The sequence below is a fragment of the Rhinoderma darwinii genome, chromosome 3 (assembly GCF_050947455.1).
Source record: "Rhinoderma darwinii isolate aRhiDar2 chromosome 3, aRhiDar2.hap1, whole genome shotgun sequence".
In the NCBI taxonomy this organism is placed as follows: domain Eukaryota; kingdom Metazoa; phylum Chordata; class Amphibia; order Anura; family Rhinodermatidae; genus Rhinoderma; species Rhinoderma darwinii.
The window spans coordinates 220670910-220692066 of NC_134689.1; positions in this window are offsets into that span (position 1 = coordinate 220670910).

A 21157-nucleotide genomic window follows, 5' to 3' on the forward strand; every position below is an offset into this window, starting at 1 on the left:
TTCAATAGGTAAAGACCACAATCAAGTGGTACTGTTAGGGATCTGCCAGGTACTTCATCTAGCTATTCTCCTGGGATTAATCAATCCACACCTGAGGCCAGACCTGTTCGACTGACACCATCTCCCACCAACCAGGGTGGCAGGCTCAGGAGTGGGAGAGCCTATCGCGGCCTGGTCTGTCGGAGTTAGCTCCGCCCCCTGCCCTTTATTACCTGCCCTGTGCTCTCCCTCAGTGCTTGTAATTCTTTTGGATTCCTGGCCCCACTGCTGCTTGCTCCAGCCTGCTTCTGCCGTGCTTCTGCCTTGCTGCAGTTCTGCTTGACCTGCTTTGCTTTGCCCCTGGCTTGCTTCTGTCTCCGTGCCCGCTCGGGTGTACTCACTTCGTCCTGGTCCTGACTGTTCGTTCGCCGCCCCGTTTCCTCGTGGCGTTCCGTGGCTACTGCCCCTTCCCTTGCGTGTCCCCTGTTTGTCTTCCTGTGCACTTAGCCAGCGTAGGGACCGCCGCCCAGTTGTACCTCGTCGCCTAGGGCGAGTCGTTGCAAGTAGGCAGGGACAGGGCGGTGGGTAGATTAGGGCTCACTTTCCCTTCACCTCCTTCCTGCCATTACATAATTACAAGCCCTTACCTAGTCTACCATTTCTCCTACGCTGACGCTATCATGGACCCCCTTGAGACCCTGACCCAGCAGATGCAGGGCCTCTCCCTACAGGTCCAGGCCCTGGCCCAAAGGGTCAATCAGGGTGACGCTGCTTTAGTAGTACCCCTCACCTCACCTCTAGAACCCGACCTCAAGCTACCTGACCGGTTTTCAGGGGACCGTAAGACGTTTCTCTCCTTCCGGGAGAGTTGCAGACTGTATTTCCGCCTAAAGCCCCACTCCTCAGGTTCCGAGAACCAGCGGGTGGGTATCATCATATCCCGACTCCAGGAAGGGCCCCAAGAGTGGGCCTTCTCCTTGGCTCCTGACGCCCCTGAACTTTCCTCTGTTGATCGTTTTTTCTCTGCCCTCGGACTCATTTACGACGAGACTGACAGGACTGCTTTAGCCGAGAGTCAGCTGGTGACCTTACGTCAGGGTAGGAGACCGGTTGAGGAATACTGTTCTGATTTTAGGAAGTGGTGCATAGCTTCTCAGTGGAACGATCCGGCCCTAAGGTGCCAGTTTAGGTTAGGATTATCTGACGCCCTGAAGGATCTGCTGGTTAGCTACCCCTCGCCTGACTCCCTTGACCAGGTTATGGCCCTAGCAGTACGACTTGACCGACGTCTCAGGGAACGTCAGCTAGAACGCTTCAGTGTGCTCCCCTCTGACTTTTCTGCGATCCCCCCCGAGGTCCCGTCTCCTCGCCCCTCCACGGAGGACTCGGAGGTACCTATGCAACTCGGGGCCTCCATGTCCCCTCGACAACGTAGGGAGTTTCGCAGAATGAATGGTCTCTGCTTCTACTGTGGGGACGACAAGCATCTACTGAACACCTGTCCCAGGCGCAAGAATAAGAAGCCGGAAAACTTCCGCGCCTAAGTGATCATCGGGGAGGTCACTTGGGCGCACAGGTATTTCCCGTTAATGTGAAACGCAATAAAATTTTGCTTCCCTTTCAGGTCTCGTTTGCTGGCCGGTCTGCCACGGGCAGTGCTTTCGTGGATTCTGGCTCATCTGCTAATATCATGTCTGTGGAATTTGCTATGTCTCTAAAGATGCCTTGTATTGATTTACCTTATCCTATCCCTGTAGTAGGAATCGACTCAACCCCCCTTGCTAATGGTTATTTTACTCAGCATACTCCTGTTTTTGAACTCCTGGTTGGCTCCATGCATTTGGAGCAGTGCTCTGTACTGGTGATGCAGGGATTATCGTCTGATCTGGTATTAGGTCTTCCCTGGTTGCAGCTGCATAATCCCACGTTTGATTGGAATACTGGGGATCTCACCAAATGGGGTAATGAATGTCTTATGTCATGTCTTTCTGTTAACTCTATTTCTCCCCGGGAGGAGGTAAACACGCTTCCTGAGTTGGTTCAGGACTTCGCCGATGTGTTTTCTAAAGAGGCCTCCGAGGTGTTGCCCCCCCATAGAGATTACGATTGCGCTATCGATTTGGTGCCTGGTGCCAAGCTTCCTAAGGGTAGGATATTTAATCTTTCATGTCCTGAACGTGAAGCGATGAGGGTGTATATCCAAGAATGCCTGGCCAAGGGTTTCATTCGCCCCTCGACTTCTCCTGTAGGTGCTGGCTTCTTCTTCGTGGGGAAGAAGGATGGTGGTCTTAGGCCGTGCATTGATTATCGTAACCTGAATAAGGTCACCGTAAGGAACCAGTACCCACTTCCTTTGATTCCGGATCTTTTTAATCAGGTTCAGGGAGCCCAATGGTTTTCTAAGTTCGATCTACGGGGGGCATATAACCTTATCCGCATCAAAGAGGGGGATGAGTGGAAAACTGCGTTCAACACACCCGAGGGTCATTTCGAATACCTGGTCATGCCCTTTGGGTTGTGTAATGCCCCTGCTGTCTTCCAGAATTTTATTAATGAAATCCTGAGAGAGTACCTGGGTAATTTTCTTGTTGTGTACCTTGATGACATACTGGTGTTTTCCAAGGACTGGTCCTCCCACGTGGAGCATGTCAGGAAGGTGCTCCAGGTCCTTCGGGAGAATAATCTGTTTGCTAAGACTGAAAAATGTGTCTTTGGGGTACAGGAGATACCATTTTTAGGGCAAATCCTCACTCCTCATGAATTCCGCATGGACCCTGCCAAGGTTCAAGCTGTGGCGGAATGGGTCCAACCTGCCTCCCTTAAGGCGTTACAGTGTTTTTTAGGGTTCGCCAACTATTACAGGAGATTTATTGCCAACTTCTTGGTCGTCGCTAAGCCTCTTACGGACCTTACCCGCAAGGGTGCCGATGTCCTCCATTGGTCCCCTGAGGCCGTCCAGGCCTTTGAGACTCTCAAGAAGTGCTTTATCTCGGCCCCCGTGCTGATTCAGCCCAACCAAGAGGAGCCATTTATTGTGGAGGTTGACGCTTCCGAGGTGGGAGTGGGGGCCGTCTTGTCCCAGGGTACCAGCTCCCTCACCCATCTCCGCCCCTGTGCTTACTTCTCTAGGAAGTTTTCGCCCACGGAGAGTAACTATGATATTGGCAACCGCGAACTTCTAGCCATTAAATGGGCTTTTGAGGAGTGGCGGCACTTCCTGGAGGGGGCCAGACACCAGGTAACGGTCCTTACGGATCACAAGAATCTGGTTTTCCTAGAATCGGCCTGGAGGCTTAATCCTAGACAAGCTCGGTGGGCACTATTCTTTACCAGATTTAATTTCTTGGTTACCTATAGGGCTGGGTCCAAGAATATTAAGGCTGACGCTCTGTCACGTAGTTTCATGGCCAATCCTCCTTCCGAGAAGGATCCTGCTTGTATTTTACCCCCTGGTATAATCGTCTCTGCCACGGATTCTGATTTAGCTTCTGATATCGCGGCTGATCAGGGTGCAGCTCCCGGGAACGTCCCTGGGGACAAACTGTTTGTTCCCCTGCAATACCGGCTGAGGGTACTCAGGGAAAACCATGACTCCGCTCTATCTGGTCATCCTGGCATCTTGGGCACCAAACACCTCATTACCAGAAACTATTGGTGGCCTGGGTTGCCTAAAGATGTTAGGGCTTACGTCGCCGCTTGTGAGGTTTGCGCTAGGTCCAAAACCCCTAGGTCCCGACCTGCGGGCCTACTACGTTCCTTGCCCATTCCCCAGAGACCTTGGACCCATATCTCCATGGATTTTATCACCGATTTGCCTCCATCTCAGGGCAAGTCGGTGGTGTGGGTGGTAGTCGACCGCTTCAGCAAGATGTGCCACTTTGTGCCCCTTAAGAAGCTACCTAACGCCAAGACGTTAGCTTCTTTGTTTGTGAAACACATCCTGCGTCTCCATGGGGCCCCAGTCAATATCGTTTCTGACAGAGGGGTACAATTTGTTTCCTTATTTTGGAGAGCTTTTTGTAAAAAGTTGGAGATTGATCTGTCCTTCTCCTCCGCCTTCCATCCCGAAACTAATGGCCAAACGGAAAGGACCAACCAATCCCTGGAACAATATTTAAGGTGTTTCATCTCTGACTGTCAATTCGATTGGGTCTCATTCCTTCCCCTTGCTGAATTTTCCCTGAATAACCGGGTCAGTAACTCGTCAGGGGTCTCCCCGTTTTTCTGTAATTTCGGGTTTAACCCAAGGTTCTCCTCCGTCTCCCCTGGTTGTTCCAATAATCCTGAGGTAGAGGAGGTTCATCGGGAACTGTGCACTGTCTGGGCCCAGGTTCAGAAGAACCTAGAGGCGTCCCAGAGCGCACAAAAGATTCAGGCGGATAGTAGACGTTCTGCTAACCCCCGGTTTGTCGTCGGGGATTTGGTCTGGTTGTCGTCCAGGAACTTGCGCCTTAAGGTCCCGTCCAGGAAGTTTGCTCCCCGATTTATTGGACCTTATAAGATCATTGAAGTCCTCAACCCTGTATCCTTCCGTCTGGAGCTCCCCCCATCCTTTCGCATACATGACGTCTTCCATGCCTCCCTCCTTAAACGCTGCTCCCCGTCCTGGTCCCCCTCGAGGAAACCTCCTGTTCCCGTTCTCACCCCTGAGGGGGTGGAATTCGAGGTGGCCAAGATTATGGACAGTAGGATGGTCCAGGGCTCCCTCCAGTACCTGGTCCATTGGAGAGGATACGGGCCGGAGGAGAGGACTTGGGTACCTGCCCGTGATGTTCACGCTGGGGTATTGATCAGGAGGTTCCACCTCCTCTTCCCCACTAAACCGGGTCCCCTTAGTAAGGGTCCGGTGGCCCCTCATAAAAGGGGGAGTACTGTTAGGGATCTGCCAGGTACTTCATCTAGCTATTCTCCTGGGATTAATCAATCCACACCTGAGGCCAGACCTGTTCGACTGACACCATCTCCCACCAACCAGGGTGGCAGGCTCAGGAGTGGGAGAGCCTATCGCGGCCTGGTCTGTCGGAGTTAGCTCCACCCCCTGCCCTTTATTACCTGCCCTGTGCTCTCCCTCAGTGCTTGTAATTCTTTTGGATTCCTGGCCCCACTGCTGCTTGCTCCAGCCTGCTTCTGCCGTGCTTCTGCCTTGCTGCAGTTCTGCTTGACCTGCTTTGCTTTGCCCCTGGCTTGCTTCTGTCTCCGTGCCCGCTCGGGTGTACTCACTTCGTCCTGGTCCTGACTGTTCGTTCGCCGCCCCGTTTCCTCGTGGCGTTCCGTGGCTACTGCCCCTTCCCTTGCGTGTCCCCTGTTTGTCTTCCTGTGCACTTAGCCAGCGTAGGGACCGCCGCCCAGTTGTACCTCGTCGCCTAGGGCGAGTCGTTGCAAGTAGGCAGGGACAGGGCGGTGGGTAGATTAGGGCTCACTTTCCCTTCACCTCCTTCCTGCCATTACAGGTACGTATTAATCATAGCCAGATGCAGGAGTTCAGGCACAACAGCAAATCACTCACACATATAAGAGCACCAATGGGTGTATGCATGAAAATAATAACAAAAAAGGTCAAGAGTAGAGGCTCTGAAATAGAGCAGAACACCTTACCCATGTCACAATCAGCACTGTCTGGCATCAACCCCGACGCGCGTTTCGGCCCTCGAGCCTTCGTCTGGGGGTGGTGTCAGAAAGTAAAGAGACGCTATTTGAGCAACAGAGAGCCAATCGGGATACAAGGGGAACAGCTGAAGCTGCTGGAAATCACTATTGACACGTAGTGTGCCGTAGCCCAACAGTCCGGTGTATCCGCCGCCGGAACCGGAACAAGGACAAGGGTCACGTGTCCCACAGCCTGGTCCGGCCAGGGACACAGACACCAGGACAAGGTTCCGGCGTATCAGCATCCCAGGCACGGCGCCAGGCCTCGGAAGACGCAAACCACGTGTCCGCAATGCTCCGGCCGAAGCAGCGAAGACCCAGACTTGCCTCATCTTCGCACCCAAATCATCTGATCCGTGCCATTCCCATTGGTCAGTTTTTAAGGATTAAAAGGCTATGTTCATCTAATGATGACTTTGAGATACAGGCCAAAAATCGAAAACAACGTTTTCTTGACAGGGGTTACAACAGAAGATGTATTAACAGGGCGTATGAGAGGGCAAGGCGTTCAACACGGACCCAACTTCTTCACCCTATCACTAAGAGAAACGTGGATTCAACAATTAGGTATGTTACTACCTATCATGACAGATGGGGGCAGATGAGGAAATGTCTGGCCAAACATTGGTCGATACTACAAACCGATGCTACTTTATCAAAAATTCTTGCGAGATCACGATGTGCTCTCACTTACTCACACATTAACTTTATTGAAGTATCTTGAGAGCGAATAGACATTGCCTCCAGCCAGGACGCGGATGTTTATTCACAATCCCGACACTACGGTAACGTTTGTATGGAACTTAATGTCTGTAAATGACAGCACAGCATGATCTCGATGTGCTGTGTGAGTAAGTGACACACAAACGTTACGAAGTGTCGGGATTGTGAACAGACATCGCGTCCTGGCTGGAAGCGATGTCTATTCACTCTCAAGACACTTCAGTAAAGTTAATGTGTGAGTAAGTGACAGCACATCGTATTTTTACGGATGGGTGTCCGTGCCGTCGAAATTATAGAACATGTCCTTTTTTTTTCCATAATTATGGCACGGACTCCTCATAGATGTGCATCTGTAGCCGTCCGTAATTACGGAAACATTGCTATGCGACGCCAGGGGATTACCCTAGATTCCTCCCTGTTTTTTTTTGTGGATCCGTAAATACGGATGTGTTACAGATGCACTACGAACTGTATTCACAGATACCCTTCCATATATGCGGATGACTTACAGATGACTACAGATCTGTATTTGTGGACAATATTTACGGATGGATGAAAAATACAGTCGTGTGCACGGGGCCTCATAGAGTGGTTGATGTACATTAAACGTTACATTTGAAATCCCCCTAAAAAAAGCCATTCTGCATCCATGTGTTTTGTCTCTAAGATTGTTATGATTATTGGTCATTGTTTGCAAAAAATATTTGAGACAAGTCTGTTATGTACATTGGGATACGGGTAATCAAATACATTCCTTTCTGTGGATGCCTGTTGTCAATTTAGTCTGATGGCTTTAAAATGGATGAATCAGCCGCTCGGAATGTACTGTAGATGTATTTCTTGTATAAATACTCATTCTGCGCATCATGATGGTGACATCATGTCATCTTATTTAGGAGTATATAATCTTTTTGGCTCTTTAGTTATTAAATAAATCCGTTACATATGGACAATTCAACTACTCAGAATGTGTACATAGTACAATAGTGTCGGCATAGGTGTTTTACAGTTATTTAATGAATATTAACAAATACTGTCAAGGACAGAATAAGGTTTGAACTTCACAATACTGTAGAATTCTGGAGCATCTGTTATGTATTACAATGGAATTTTAAGATGGTTTGTATATATTTGTCTTTAATCAATATGAAGGTTGAATAATATCCTAGAGAACATATGTAAAACAGACCGGTTCTGAACATCTTCTCTTTTTGTGTGGCCATGTACAATATAGCCAGGTCCTCTCTTGGCACAAAGATAATTTGGCGTACTGACTACAGTTGAAGAATATGACTTGTCTTCAGGGCCAGTTTCAAAGTAAATGGGCCCCTGGCAGATTTAGCATTTTTTTTAAATTACATTTTTTAGGCTATGTACAACATTAACAAGGAAAACATGAATTTTACAGATGGTACTGGATACCTGGAGGCAGGGCTGGCCTTAGGTTAGATGGCGCCCTGTGAGGGACTCTCTAGTGCTGCCTCCCACAAACAAAAATGAGCCATGTATACAGACACGCACATACTGGAACAAAGATACCGTACATACATAAAGACATATATTTAGACATACAGGCAAATATACATACAATATATACACACCTACTGGAACACGTATACACACACACGTAAAAGGTACATATAAAGACATACAGACATTATATATATATATATATATATATATATATATATATATACTGGCACATATACAAATACATTAAGGCACATATATAACCAAAAATATATGGTTACCCACCTGATAGATACAGAATATACAAAGTATGGTGAAAACAGTAAGACCATGTTCTGCATAAAAAGTATAGTGTAAAGGTAAAAACCCTTCATAGTGAAGACCATATAAAAAGAGACCATACGCGCATTTGGGTGAATTTGCCTTCGTCTGGGGGTAGCGCTATACTAAAAATGTATGCTTTTTAAAGAAAGATTAACCGATACAAATCAAACAGGCCAGGTGTAAGATATATAAAAAAATGAAAAGTATTTACCGCTAATCTATTGGTCGTATGAATGAATAGTTTAGTGCGACGCAGAGGCCAACCTGGAGGCGGAACAGGCAATATATAAAGCCCATGCCTCAACGGGAGCACAAGCAGACGTAGAAAAAGAGACCGAATGGCCTGAAAGAATATTGCAAGTAACAGAATAGAATAACAAAAAAGGGTTGCAAATTTGTGCTAATTCATATAAAGGTTGAAGCGAAACATGGGGGAAAGGGGGGGGGGAATGCGAGGTAACCTATTAAGTGTACAAAAACTATAGAAAAGTATAAAAATACATAACCCTAACCATAACAAAAAATATATAAATTTATGTACAAGTGTGTGTGTGTGTGCGTGTGCGTGTGCGTGTGCGTGTATATATGTATGTATATATCGTACATTTTCACATTAAGTAAATTACAAAGTATATGTATTTCAGGTATACTATTAGATAAGCATAGGTTGTTTGAAAAGTCAGTGTCCATTTAAAAATAGTTTGTATTCGCTTAGGGAACTACTCCTTGGATCATATCTCCAACGGCTGATTTTCAGTTTTAAGTGATTGATAATTTAAGTACAGTAGTGAGATAGGAGAGAAAGAAACGTGCACTGGGAGATATAAATATTGGATCCCCAATTGTAATAATTCTGGTGTGGGTTCAATTGCCAGTCCAGATATTGAGTTTAGTAAAGCAAATATTTCTTGCAGAGGCGTAGCTAAGGGTTTAGTACAGGGGGGGTGAAACACATCTGAGTGGGCCCCAACATAGTATAATGCCCCTATAGCTTCTCCCACGGGATAATCCCCTATGGTTGCCCCCACACAGAATAATGCTGCCATAGATGCCCCCACATAGTATAATGACCCCTTAGTGGCCACACATACAATAATGACCCCTTAGTGGCCCCACACAGTATAATGGACCCCTTAGTGGCCCCCACACAGTATAATGCCCTAATAGCTGCCCACACAGTATAATGCCCCTATAGTGCCTCCCCACACATAATAATGCCCCCTTATCTTAATATATAGAAATATATACATTTTGTGTGGTAAGTAAATTGTTGGTTTAATATTTGAATTTAGGAGGGTTCTTATCTGGAGATTTTAATAGTATAAAGATCTTTTGTTGGGAATAAAATACTTATGTTGAAGTTCAAAGAAGGAATACAGTGAGTTAGGCTTCTTTCACACTACCGTTATTATACGTTTACCTCTCTTCAGTCAGAGGAGGAGAGGATCGATACATTAAACGAAAAGCAGCGGTTCCGTTAGAATTAACATTGCTTTCAAAAATATCTGCCATTACTACGTCTTGTGGTAGGGCATTCCATAGCTTGACCACTGTAACTGTAAAGAACCCTTTCCTATATTGAAGTCTGAAACGTCTTTCTTCCACACGCAATGGATGTCGCCTGGTCCTTTGTAGAGTCCTTGGAAGAAACAGATCATGTGCTAGTTCTTTGTATTGACCACACATATACTTATACATATTAATAAGATCACCTCTAAGACATCTTTTTTCCAAGCTTAACAAGCCCAATTTTTCTAGCCTTTCATTGTAAGCGACACCTCCCATCCCATTTAATAATCTAGTTGCCAGCCTTTGAACCCTCTCCAGCTCTCCTATATCCTTTTGTATGCCAATAATGTTTTCCTGTGAATTCATGGAATCCGTGAAGGCTAAGTTCTCCATAATAAGTACAAATAGCAGGGGTGAGAGGGGGCAACCCTTCTTAGTTCCATCAGCTATGGAGAAACAATTTGCTTGTACCTTAGTAGGGCGTGCGTCCGCGTGCGTGCAGGGCCTCTATTGCACTAAGGATGAGTTCTGAGAGTCCAAATTTCTCTAGGACTTTAACACCTACCCATCCACAACACGTAAGCAATTGGTCTAATGGATTGGTCTCTGTGCCAGAAGCCTGTTAATTTACATGCTGACCGTAATGGCACTGTGCGCTCCTGTCAGTGTGCCTGATCCTGTACTGTGGCAGGGAACTGAAATAATCACTCAATTCTCCGTCACTTAAAAACCCTCAACACAGCACTCATATTGAGCGCTGTGTTCCCGAATGCAAAAGAGCTATTTCTGCTTTCAGGCAGTTTCTAGGAAACCCTGTGTTTTCATTAATTACCTCACCAGGATTCTCTGTAGAGAAACTTGGGGGCATGCAGAGAGGACGGAAGATCTGTCTTGTCTGTATATACAGATCACTGGTAACTGTGATCTAATGGATTGTTACCATTGAATCACTGTTATCAGTGATATGTATATGGTGACAGCAGGGAACACATAGAAAATATGTGCCCCTATAGTACAAAAATAATGAAATAATAAAAAATAATTAAAAGAAAAAGAATATTAGAAATATAATATAAATTTAAAAACGCCTGTCCCTGCCAAAAAATACACACCTCTCCAAACCCATATTCACAATTTTAACCCCTTCGCGCTCAGGTCAGTAATAGTACGTCCTGCTAAGTAGAACGTTCGCGCTCAGGTCAGTACTATTACTGACCTGAGTAAACACGGCGCCATTTAATCCCGGCGCGTGTCTGAGCTGTGATACCTGCTGTTTCCGACAGCAGGCTATCACAGCTTAGTGTGCAGGGACCGATCGCGGTGGTCCCCACCGATTAACCCCTTAGAAGCCGCGTTCAATAGCGATCGCGGCTTCTTAGGGGTTAAGCTGCCATCGCCGGCCTGCTACACGATAGCGGGCCGTGATGGCTACTATGGCAACCAGAATCCTAACAATGGACTCTGGCTACGCCATCGACGGAAGCCTAGTGGGTCCCGACAAAATCAGGACCCACTATGCTTGCTGTCAGCGAACAGCTGACAGCTCTAATACACTGCACTACGCATGTAGTGCAGTGTATTAGAATAGCGATCAGAGCCTCCTGCCCTCATGTCCCCTAGTGGGACAAAGTAAAAAAAGTGTAAAAAAGTAAAAAAAAGTTGTGTAAAAATAAGAAAATAAAAGATTTAAAAGTAATAAAAGTAAAAGTCCCCCTTTTTCCCTTATCAGTTCTTTATTATTAATAAAAATATATAAATAAACAAATAAACTATACATAATTGGTATCGCCGCGTCCGTAACGGCCTGAACTACAAAACTATGTCGTTATTTATCCTGCGCGGTGAACGCCGTAAGAGAAAATAATAATAAACCGTACCACAATCACAATTGTTTGGTCACTTCACCTCCCAAAAAATGGAATAAAAAGAGATCAAAAAGTCGCATGTACCTAAAAATGGTACTGATGGAAACTACAGTTCGTTACGCAAAAAATAAGTCCTCGCACGACTTTCCTGATGGAAAAATAAAACAGTTATGGCTCTTAGAATAAGGTAACACAAAAAATAAATTATATTTTACAAAATGTATTTTATTGTGCAAACGCCATAAGAGATAAAATAAAACTATAAACATCTGGTATCGCCGTAATCGTATCACCCCGCAGAATAAAGTGAACATGTCATTTATAACGCACGGTGAACGCTGTAAAAAAAATTGAATAAAAAACAATAGTAAAATTGCTGTTTTTTTAGTCACCACGCCACCTAAAATTAGAATAAAAACTGATCAAAAAGTCGCATGCACCCCAAGAAAACTGCAATGGATTCCTCAAGGTCTCTAGTTTCCAAAAAGGGGTCACTTTTGGGGGGTTTCCACTGATTTAGCACCACAAGACCTCTTCAAACCGGACATGGTGCCTAATAAATTAAATTAAATTAATTAAATGTCACCTCTACTTTGCTCTAAATTCCTGTGAAACGCCTAAAGGGTTAATAAACTTTTTAAATGCTGTTGTGAATACTTTGAGGGGTCTAGTTTCTGAAATGGGGTGTTTGATAAGGGTGTCTAATATATGGGCCCCTCAAAGCAACTTCAGAACTGAGCTGGAAACTAAAAAATAAAATAAAAATGAGGCAATACTTCGCTTCTTACATTATACTCATAATGAGCCGTGCCCACCCCGAGATGACCCCAGTTTTGACCGTTTGTATAAACGGAGACCCCTATTAGACCATTTCAGTGCCCGGTTTTCCCAAGCATTCACCCCCGAGAAGTGTATTTCTATAGATGAATCCCTGGTACATTTGAAAGGGAGGCTTCAATTCCGCGAGTACCTGCCGGGTAAGAGGGCAAGGTATGGCGTGAAGATGTATAAGCTGCGAGAGTGCATCAGGGTATACCTACAAATTTAGGATATATAAAGGGAAGGACACCAGTACTCAGCCCCCAGAATGCCCCCCCTTACTGGGAGTTAATACAAAAATTGTGTGGGATTTGGTGCACCCACTGCTGGACCAGGGTTACCACCTCTACCTGGATAATTTTTATACCAGCGTCCCACTCTTCAACTGCCTCGCTTCCAGAAGTCCTGCGGCATGCGGCACTGCTAGAAGAAACCTGAGAGGCCTCCCTACGACTCTGCTTGGGCAAACACTCAGAAGGGGTGAGAGCAGGGCACAATCTAGCAGCAACATATTGTGTGTCAAGTACAAGACCAGGGAGATGCCACACCAGTACCCATGTACCTGTACGAGGTACCAGTACAGGGACCCCCAAACTAGACTGCATCCTGGACTACAATAGGTACATGGGAGGGGTGGACTTGTCAGATCAAGTCCTGAAGCCTTACAGTACTTCTGGAAGCGGGGCCACAGGCATCGTACCAGGGCAACACTTTTTAGGAGAAGTTCCCCAAACTGGCAAGAAGGGAAAAAGTCAAAAGAGGTGCAGAGTCTGCTATAAGAGGGGGATAAGGAAGGACACAATATATCAATGTGACGCGTGTCCCGAAAAACCAGAGCTCTGTATGAAAGAGTGTTTTCAAATTTATTATCCATACCTTTATTTTTAATTTACCCCAGTTTTACTCGCTCTGATCCACTTCGCACAGCTTACCCCTCCTCATCTTTCCCCTCTGAGCCCTGCTGCGTGCCCAGGCAGCTGATAACAGCCACATGTAGGGTATTGCCGTACCCGGGAGAGCCAACATTACAGTTTATGAGGTGTATATCTCCGGTGGCGCATGCTGGGCACAATATATCGGACACTGAATTGGCATATATGTATAGAAAATTGCAAATTTCACTCTGCACCAACTGCTGCACATTATCTTTTACACAATACCTGTGGGGTCAAAATGCTCACTACACCTCTAGATGAATTCCTTAAGGGGTGTCGTTTTTAAAACGGGGTCACTTCTCGGGGGTTTCAACTGTACTGATACCTCAGGGGCTTCTGCACACACGACTTAGCACCAGAAAATTCCCAGTAGGCCACATGGTGGTCCTTTCCTTCTGAGCCCTCCCATGGGCCCAAACGGCAGTTTATCACCACAAATAGGGTATTGCCACACTCAGGACAAATTGGGCAACAAAATGCGGTATTTTATTCCTTGTGAAAATAAGAAATTTTGAGCCAAAACTACCTCTTATTGGAAAAAATTACATTTTTTTGAATTCACAGCCCAATTCAAATAAATTCTGTGAAAAAACTGTGGGGTCTAAATGGTCACAACACCCATAAATAAATTCTTTGAGGGGTGTAGTTTCCAAAATGGGGTGACTTCTGGTGGGTTTCCATTGCTTTGATACCTTTGGGGCTCTGCAAATGCGACATGGCACCCGAAAACCAATCCAGCAAAATCTGGGCTCCAAAGAACACATAGCGCTCCTTTCCTTCTGAGGCCTCCCATGTGGGCCCAAACGGCAGTTTATCACCACAAATGGGGTATTGCCGCACTCAGGACAAATTGGGCAACAAATTGGGGTATTTTATTCCTTGTGAAAATAAGACATTTTGAGCCAAAACTACATCTTATTGGAAAAAAAGTTTTTTTTTTAAAATTCACAGCCCAATTCAAATAAGTTCTGTGAAAAAACTGTGGGGTCTAAATGGTCACAACACCCATAAATAAATTCCTTGAGGGGTTTTGTTTCCAAAATGGGGTCACTTTTGGTGGGTTTCCATTGCTTTGATACCTCTGAGGCTCTGCAAATGCGACATGGCACCCGAAAACCAATCCAGCAAAATCTGGACTCCAACAAACACATAGCGCTCCTTTCCTTCTGAGGCCTCCCATGGGCCCAAACAGCAGTTTATCACCACAAATGGAGTATTGCCGCACTCAGGACAAATTGGGCAACAAAATGGGGCATTTTGTTCCCTGTGAAAATAAGAAATTCTGATCAAAAATGACATCTTATTGGAAAAATTGTCATTCTTTTAATTTCACAGCCCAATTCAAATACGCGCTGTGAAAAAACTACGGGGTCAAAATGGTAACAATAACCATAAATGAATTCCTTGAGGGGTGCAGTTTCCAAAATGGGGTCAGTTTTGGGGGATTCCTACTGTTTTGGCACCTCAACACCTCTCCAAACCTGGCATGCTGCCTAAAATATATGGTAATAAAAAAGCACCACCAAAATGCACTAGGTGCTTCTTTGCTTCTGGGGCTTGTGTTTTAGTCCACAAGCGCAGTAGGGCCACATGTGGGACATTTCTAAAAACTGAAGAATCTGGACAATACATATTTAGTAGTGTTTCTCTGGTAAAACCTTCTTTGTTACAGAAAAAAAATAGAATAAAATTGAAATTCAGAAATAAAAACGAAATTTGCAAATTTCACCTCCACTTTGCTTTAATTCCTGTGAAATGCCTGAAGGGTTAAAAAACTTTCTAAATGCTGTTTTGAATACTTTGAGGGGTCTAGTTTTTAAAATGGGGTGCTTTATGGGGGTTTCTAATACATAGGCCCCTCAAAGCCACTTCAGAACTGAACAGGTACCTTAAAAAAAAGGCTTTTGAAATTTTCTAAAAAATATGAGAAATTGCTGTTTATGTTCTAAGCCTTGTAACGTCCAAGAAAAATAAAATAATGTTCAAAAAACGATGCCAATCTAAAGTAGACATATGGGAAATGTGAGCTAGTGACCATTGTGGGTGGAATAACCGTCTGTTTTTCAAGCAGATGCATTTAAATTCTGAAAAATGCTATTTTTTCTAAATTTTCTCTAAATTTTGCAATTTTTCTCAAATAAAGACTGAATATATCGACCAAATTTTACCACGATCATGAAGCCCAAAGTGTCATGAGAAAACAATCTCGGAATCGCTTGGATAGGTTTAAGCATTCCGACGTTATTACCACATAAAGTGAAATATGTCAGATTTGAAAAATGGGCTCTGAGCCTTAAGGCCCAAACTAGGCTGCGTCCTTAAGGGGTTAAACATTTTGCATGAACTGAACGTGTTTTTCATGGTCATCAGGGGCTCAGGCACTAATACGTTCCTGTTACACAACATGTATCATACCCCCCCAAAAAAATAATTACCCCCGGCTACCAATTTTAGTCTGTTTTACAGGCACTATCTACTTTTGCTCCTTTAATGAAAAATTTCTGTACCTGGATTATTATCATTCATGTACAGAGGCTGCATCTAAAGCTAAGGGAGGTAGTTGCATTTAAAACTAAAAAAAAAATGTTTTAAGTTCCATACGCTATTGCAACGTCATAAGTTCCACCACGTACAGATATTTTTCTTCATTATGCAGAGAAAAATGTGATGATACATTTTTAAGGTAAATTAATATTCATTTAACAAGTTACCTTAAAAAAAAAGAGAATGAAAAAATGAGGGAAAGCCTACAAAATTAATAGACATCCGCTCCAATTTTAAATAACAATACAGGCCTATGTGTCCAACAAAAAAGGAAGAACAGATTTTTAGGGTAAACTGAGAAATAAAGTAAAAAATTCACCTTTAGAATGCAGCATTCCAAAAGGTGAAATTTTGCGCTGGGCATCAAGGTCCAAAACATTCCAGGTCATGAAAGAGTTAAATGCATATTGCCAATGTATTTTAGCAAAGGCCTTCTCTGCATCAAAATAAATAAGCAGGGAAGGCCTTTTCCAAAGCTAATTTTGATTTTGATTATGTTGAGGAACAGTCTCGTACTATCTTGTTCATAACTTAGATGTAATGGATAACAGCTCGATCCTGTGTGTCAAGAGACCCGCAGGACCCGCATTCACTGAACCCGTCAGTCCCGCTGACCTGACGGATACAGGTTTAAGCGCTAGATACAGCTGCTCTGTATACAGGATACAAAGCAGCTGTATCTCAAAAAGTAAAATAGTTTTTAGTACAAAGTTGCACCAATCACACTGACACATATTTTTATAAAAAAAATGTTTTCTTTTTAAAGGTGTACATAGCCCTTAAAGACCTTACAGATATGGGGAGCGAATATTTCTTTGAAGAACTGATTATATTTATTAGGAACCCATTCAGGCATTATGTTGGTCAGTTTTTTTTATCCCTGAGGCCCTGTTCACACAGAGTTTTTTGACGAGTTTTGTGACGCGGAAACCACACCAAAAAACTCCTCAAAAACCGCCCGAAAATGCATCCCATTGATTTCAATGGGAGTTGGACGAGTTATTTTACCGCGAGTAAAAAAAACGCGTCGCGCTAAAAAGAAGCATCATGACCTATCTTGAGGCGGTTTCCGCCTCCAAAACCCCATTTCAATCAGTCAGAAAGTGGAAAAAAAAACCTCGACGAGTGTTTTGACGAGTTTTTGTCAAACCACTGTGCAAAAACCTACTGGAGCAGTTTTTGCAGGAGGAATTTTCCTCCTGCAAAAAACTCAGTATGAACACAGCCTAAGGGCAGATACAGACGGACGTTGCGTTTTTGCGCGCGCAAACAACGCTGCGTTTTGCGCGCGCAAAAACCATTTGACAGCTGCGTGTGTCATCAGTGTATGATGCGCGGCTGCGTGATTTTCGCGCAGCCGCCATCATAGAGATGAGGCTAGTCGACGCCCGTCACTGTCCAAGGTGCTGAAAGAGCTAACTCTTTCAGCACCCTCGACAGTGAATGCCGAACACAATATCGAAAAACCTGTTGAAAAAAAAGAAAAAGTTCGTACTTACCGAGAACTTCCCGGCCGTTGCCTTGGTGACGCGTCCTTGGTGACGCGCCTCTCGACATCGGGCCCCACCTCCCTGGATGACGCGCCAGTCCATGTGACCGCTGCAGCCTGTGCTTGGCCTGCGATTGGCTGGAGCTGTCACTTGGACTGAATTGTCATCCCGGGAGGTCAGACTGGAGGAAGAAGCCGGGAGTTATCGGTAAGTCAGAACTTCGTTTTTTTTTCTACAGGTTCATGTATATTGGGATCGGAAGTCACTGTCCATGGTGCTGAAACAGTTTAACTCTTTCAGCACCATGGACAGTGACTATCTCCTGACGTCGCGTACCGATAATTTTTTTGCCGGGTTCGGCCAAAACGAGTTCGGCCGAACCCGGTGAAGTTCCGTTCGCTTGTCCGGCTTCGCTCATCGCAAAGACACTCCGTTTGGATGTTCGGAAACAGAAAAGCACGTGGTGCTTTTCTGTTTACATTCATCCTTTTGACAGCTGGTGCGCTGTTTCAGTCGGTTCGCACGGAAGTGCTTCCGTGCAACCTGCGTGGTTTTCACGCACCCATTGACTTCAATGGGTGCGTGATGTGCGAAATACGCAGAGTTATTGAACCTGTCGCGCTTTTTGCGCAGCAGACAAACGCTGCGCAAAAAGCACGGACTGTCTGTACTGCCCCATAGAGTTGTATTGGTCCATGCGTGCCGCGTGAAAACCACGCGGCCCGCACGGACCGAATACACGCTCGTGTGAATCCCCCCTAAAAGTGACACGAGTTTTTTTATCCCTAAAAGTGACAAGGGCTCATTTAAGATGGTAAAAATTTTGGGATGAAAGATTAAATTTGTGTAAGAAATTATTTCCTCGTGGGAGGGTCGATGTGTGTCAATATCTGTCTTTAGATTGTACAACAAGAAGTAATAATCACTGGAAAGGTCGGCTATTTGTTTAGGATTAGTTATTTTTGTGACCCCATCTTTTGCTAGTAGGAAGGGTATCTTAAATTTGATTTGTTTGGTTTAAAATTTTTGTGTCATTAATTTGGAGGCCCATTGCTAAGGTGGTAATATTTAATCTTTAGTTTCTGCAGGTACCTTCACATTTGTAGACAAATAATTTTTGAAGGTTTAACCTAATTACATTAAAAACAAAAATAAAAATATATCAAATAAAAAGTTAGTTTAGATAGTTATCTGTAGCATCTCAGCTAGTTAGTTTAGTATTAAAAGTTAATCAGTGTCAGAGAACCGTAAAAAGCCTAGTTAGGTTTAGTGTCAGGGATCCTCACCAAAGGTAAGTTTAGTGTCAGGTAAATCCACTTAATCTATAAAAACAAAAAACATATTAAAAATATATTGCTTTTGTTAGTCTAGGTAGTTAGGGATATATAAATAAAAAATAAATATACCCTACCGTTCAAAAGTTTGGTGTCACCCAGACAATTTTGTGTTTTCCATGAAAACTCACACGTATATTTATCAAATGAGTTGCAAAATGACTAGAAAATATAGTCAAGACATTGACATGGTTAGAAATAATGATTTTTATTTGAAATAATAATTTTCTCCTTCAAACTTTGCTTTCGTTAAAGAATGCTCCATTTGCAGCAATTACAGCATTGCAGACCTTTGGCATTCTAGCTGTTAATTTGCTGAGGTAATCGGGAGAAATTTCACCACATGCTTCCAGAAGCCCCTCCCACAAGTTGGATTGGCTTGATGGGCACTTCTTGCGTACCATACGGTCAAGCTGCTCCCACAACAGCTCTATGGGGTTGAAATCTGGTGACTGCGCTGGCCACTCCATTACAGATAGAATACCAGCTGCCTGCTTCTTCCCTAAATAGTTCTTGCATAATTTGGAGGTGTGCTTTGGGTCATTGTCCTGTTGTAGGATGAAATTGGCTCCAATCAAGCGCTGTCCACAGGGTATGGCATGGCGTTGCAAAATGGAGTGATAGCCTTCCTTATTGAAAATCCCTTTTACCTTGTACAAATCTCACACTTTACCAGCACCAAAGCAACCCCAGACCATCACCTTACCTCCACCATGCTTGACAGATGGCGTCAGGCACTCTTCCAGCATTTTCTCAGTTGTTCTGCGTCTCATAAATGTTCTTCTGTGTGATCCAAACACCTCAAACTTCGATTCGTCTGTCCATAACACTCTTTTCCAATCTTCCTCTGTCCAATGTCTGTGTGCTTTTGCCCATATTAATCTTTTCCTTTTATTAGCCAGTCTCAGATATGGCTTTTTCTTTGCCACTCTGCCCTGAAGGCCAGCATCCCGGAGTCGCCTCTTCACTGTAGACATTGACACTGGCGTTTTGCGGGTACTATTTAATGAAGCTGCCAGTTGAAGACCTGTGAGGCGTCTATTTCTCAAACTAGAGACTCTAATGTACTTGTCTAGTTGCTCAGTTGTGCAGCGGGGCCTCCCACTTCTCTTTCTACTCTGGTTAGAGCCTGTTTGTGCTGTCCTCTGAAGGGAGTTGTACACACCGTTGTAGGAAATTGTAAAGGATCTGCCAGGCACAGCTTCTGTGTCAACGCCCATAGGTAATCAGTCTGCACCTGCTTCTATGTCTGTGAGACTGATTCCATCTTCCACCACTCAGGATGGCAGGCTTAGGAGTGGGAGAGCCTATCACAGCCTGGCCAGACGGAGCTAGCTCCCGCCCTCTGTCTATTTATTCCTGCCTTTCCTGTTCCTCCTTGCTTGTGATTCTTCTCTGTTGGTTTCCTGGCCCTGCTGCAGCTTCTTGAACTACTTATCCTCTGCTTGTGATTGACCTTGGCTTTTCTGACCACTCTTCTGCTCTGCGTATTTGTACCTCGCTCCTCTCCTGGTTTGACTCGGCTCGTTCACCTCGCTTGTTGCTCACGGTGTTCCGTGGGCAACTTCCCCATTTCCCTTGCTTCTTTGTATCCTTGTCTGTTTGTCTGTCGTGCACCTATTGAGTGTAGGGACTGTCGCCCAGTTGTACCCCGTCGCCTAGGACGGGTCGTTGCAAGTAGGCAGGGACTGAGTGGCGGGTAGATTAGGGCTTACTTGTCTGTTTCCCTATCCCCACTTTTACATAATCACAAGCCCATATACCTAGTCTACCCTGGTCCCTGACACTACTATGGACCCCTTGAGACCCTGGCTCAGCAAATGCAGGGCCTCTCCCTACAGGTCCAGGCCCTGGCTCAGAGGGTCAACCAGCCTGATGCTACCCTGGTAGTGCCCCTCACCTCATCTCTTGAACCCCACCTCAAGTTGCCTGACCGGTTCTCAGGGGACTGGAAGACTTTTTTCTCCTTTCGGGAGAGTTGTAGGCTCTATTTTCGCTTAAAGCCCCACTCCTCAGGTTCTGAGAGCCAGCGGGTGGGTATAATTATATCCCGGCTCCAGGAAGGGCCCCAAGAATGGGCCTTCTCCTTGGCTCCTGACGCCCCGGAACTTTCCTCCGTTGATCTTTTCTTTTCTGCTCTCGGACTCATTTATGACGAGACTGACAAGACTGCCTTTGCCAAGAGTCAGCTGGTGACCTTACATCAGGGTAAGAGACCTGTTGAGGAGTATTGTTCTGACTTTAGGAAGTGGTGCGTAGCTTCTCGGTGGAATGACCCTGCCTTAAGATGCCAGTTTAGGTTGGGTCTGTCGAACGCCCTGAAAGACCTGCTAGTTAGCTATCCCTCTTCTGACTCCCTAGACCAGGTTATGGCTTTAGCGGTACGACTTGATCGACGTCTCAGGGAACGACGACTTGAACGTTTTTGTGTTTTCTCCTCTGACTCCCGAGGTTCCGTTGCTTCGTTCTTCCATGGAAGACTCGGAGGTACCTATGCAACTCGGGGCCCCCATGTCCCC